Raw genomic sequence first — 3,294 nt, 5'->3', positions numbered from 1 at the left:
GAGCTGAACAGAAAATTTCAAATATCAGCTAGAGAAGATAAAGCCAAATATTATAATAAAATGTGCAATGATCTGGAATCAGAAAACCAAAAAGGATGAACCCACTCAGCATTTCTCAAGCTGGGGGAACTGAAGGAAAAATTCAAACCCTGAGTTTTGTTATTGAAAGATTCTCTGGCCAAATTACTGAATAATGCAGAAAGCATCAAGAGAAGATGGAAGGAATACACAGAGTCACTATACCAAAAGGAAATGTTTAATGTTCAACCATTTCAAGAGGTAGCATATGTTCAAGATCCAATGATACTTAGGGAGGAAGTTCAAAGTTCATTGAAGGAATTGGCAAATTGACTAATTTGATTTCTGCATATTCCATCTAGTTAGGTTCCTGTGTATAATTGCCTACTATGTTTTTAAAAAGTATTTGCAATGAATAAGTCATTGCTCTTGCAAAATTCTTTCATGCGATCTATAGAATAATTTCTGCCTCCAAGGATATATTTTCCAACTACTAATCCTTCCTCTTTGTTTCTATACTTCACTTTCCAGTCACCAGTAGTAATTAATACATATTAATTGCATATTTGATCACTTTCAGACTGAAGAAATTAGTAGATTTCTTCCATTTCATCATTGCTGGTTCTGGACATTGGTGCATAAATTTGAATAATCATGGTATTAACTAGTCTTCCTCCTATAGATATGGATATTACCCTCTCACAGACAGTGTTGTATGTCAAGACAAATCTTTAATTTTTTTCTTTTTTTTTTGACAATGAATGTGACCCCATTCTCTTTTAATTTATTAGTCAACCATGAGATTATCTGATTCCAAATGGCTAATACCAGCTCACATATGCTTAGGATATTGAAATTTATGCATTTGTTTCATTTTTGACAACTTACACTATTCCTAGATTCATACTTCTTACATTGCATGTTCTGATTGTTAATGGATGTTTACAGTTGTTTCTCCTTATTTTGAGTTGTACGCCACCAGCAAATAAAGTTCCTGAAAGCTTTACACAATTCCTGTCATCATGGACAATTCTACATTGAGGAGACTGCTCTTCTCCAATCTTATTTTTTTTCCAAGAAATTAAATCTTCGTATTGAATACACATGATCATGGATGACACATAAATTTCAATTCCACCTATAATTTTATCTGGTACCCTTAATTCAAATTAGATGTAGTGCATAAAATGTGCCAACAATCATTTTTATAAGCAAAAAATTGTTTATCTGCTTGGGTGACCATTTAATGGTGAATTCTAGGTTCTTAACGTAGTAACTGTCAGTTCAACTACATATGGTTTCTGAAAATGGCTTCTTTGCCCCCAAGCAGTCCTCCTCTAAGGTTATGTAAGTAAATTGAATGGAATCTGGCATCACCCTGAAGGAATTCTAAACTTCAAATTGTGAGGTAGTTTATCAGATGGCTTCAGAGTAGATTAACTTTACACAGCATATTAAAAAAGATATTTATTCAGCGTCATGATGAGACTATTACATTTAGCTATCAACAGCATGGGTACAGGGAGAAAAATCTACTTTTAAACCATTTGTTGGAATGCTTCACACTTTCCACAGAACAGAAACTAAAATAACCTGCTATACAATTAGTCACAAATACAATCCTTGAGGGTTTCTTTTGCCCATACACATGAGTATTGTCTAAAAGTTGTCTTCTTTGTAGCAGCTAGGCCCTGCCACCACTGTGCTTGGCTGAGTTCATAAATCTGTTGTAACCTGTAGCTTCCCTGTCACTTCTCTGGCTCTCCTCTCGTGCTAAACTTTGTTTCCTGGCATTCATTAAAACCTTCTGCCATTCCCATAGCTACTGCTGCTGCTTGAACCACCATAGCCACCTTGGTTTCATGGTTTGGCAGAATATTGACCACCACCATAAGGGCCAGAGCTTCTGACTCCAAAATATCCCCCCTTCACGGGTCCAAAATTTGAAGATTGACTGTTGTAGTTGCCAAAATCACTGTAGCTTCCACCACCTCCAAAACTGCTTCCATCATTACCACATTCATTCTAACCATCCTCACTGTCTCCCTATCCACCATCACCACCACCACGGCTGCCACCAAAGCCACCTCGTCTACTGAAGTTTCTGCCACAATCAAAGTTGTCATTCCAACCAAAACCAACTTCATGACCACCACCGAAGTTTCCAGAACCACTTTGACCTCTTTGACTAGAGGAGGTACTGGCCATCTCTTGCTTTGACAGGGCTTTCCATACTTCACAGTTGTGGCCATTCACAGTATGGTCCTTCTGGATAACAATCTTATCGACAGAGTCATGGCCATCAAAGGCTATAAAAGCAAAGCCCCTCTTCATGCCACTGCCTCGGTCTGTCATGATTTCAATCACTTCAATCTTCCTATACTGCTCAAAATAATCTCTTAGGTGATGCTCTTCAGTGTCTTCTATAATGCCACTAACAAAATTTTTTTTTTTCACAGTTAAGTGGGCACCTGGTCTTTGAGAGTCTTCTCATGAAACGGCCCTCTTTGGTTCCACCACTCTTCCATCCACCTTGTGTGGCCTTTCATTCATTGCTCATCCACCTCCTCCACATTAGAGTAAGTAACAAACATAAAGCCTTTGGAGAAATTGGTGTTTGGATCTCTCATCATCACACAGTCCGTGAGCATTCCCCATTGGTCAAAATGGCTCCTCAGGTTCTCATCTGTTGTTCCAAAGCTCAAGCTTCTTAAGAAGATTTTCTGCAGCTGTTTGGGCTCTTCAGGAGACTCTGACTTAGACATGATGTCAGTTAAAAAAAAAAAAAAAAGACTAACAATGCTTCCTCTGCACCATCCCCAAGCAGAAAGCCCCAGTCATATTTTTAGTGCCTTCCAATCTGAGGGGCTCATCTTCTGACACTATATCTGACAAAATTCTGGTGCTATTCATGATGTTTCCATCTTCCAGTACTATTCATAAGTTAAATGTTCTGCTGCTATTCATAAGGTTTTCACTGACTAATCCATTCAGAAGAAGTCTGCCTCTCTATCTTCCTATAATATCTTAGTCTGGAAGCTACACTGAAACCTATCCACCATGGGTGACATGATTGAGTATGCCTGGAATATGTCAGCTCCTGACTCTTTAAGATTCATGAATTAATGCATTTTCAGTTTTTCATTTGTTTGCTCTTTTCAGATAATGTGAGTTGATTTTCTGCTTTCAATAGCCAACACTCATAGAAGCAGCAGTCAAGAATCAAATAATGTATTGCATTAGGCAAATCTGCTGCACAAGACCTTTTTAAATTGT

General features: G+C 37.9%; 1 pseudogene; it reads right to left on the bottom strand.

The window, feature by feature from the left end:
• Positions 1 to 1,815: 1,815 nt before the first annotated feature.
• LOC102821751 lies at positions 1,816 to 2,783 on the bottom strand (annotated as a pseudogene).
• Between the last annotated feature and the right edge of the window lie 511 nt (positions 2,784 to 3,294).

The sequence above is a fragment of the Chrysochloris asiatica genome, unplaced genomic scaffold, assembly GCF_000296735.1.
Source record: "Chrysochloris asiatica unplaced genomic scaffold, ChrAsi1.0 scaffold00022, whole genome shotgun sequence".
NCBI lineage: Eukaryota > Metazoa > Chordata > Mammalia > Afrosoricida > Chrysochloridae > Chrysochloris > Chrysochloris asiatica.
The sequence above is the reverse complement of the archived record's forward strand: the minus strand, read 5'-3'. Positions and strand labels throughout refer to the sequence as shown.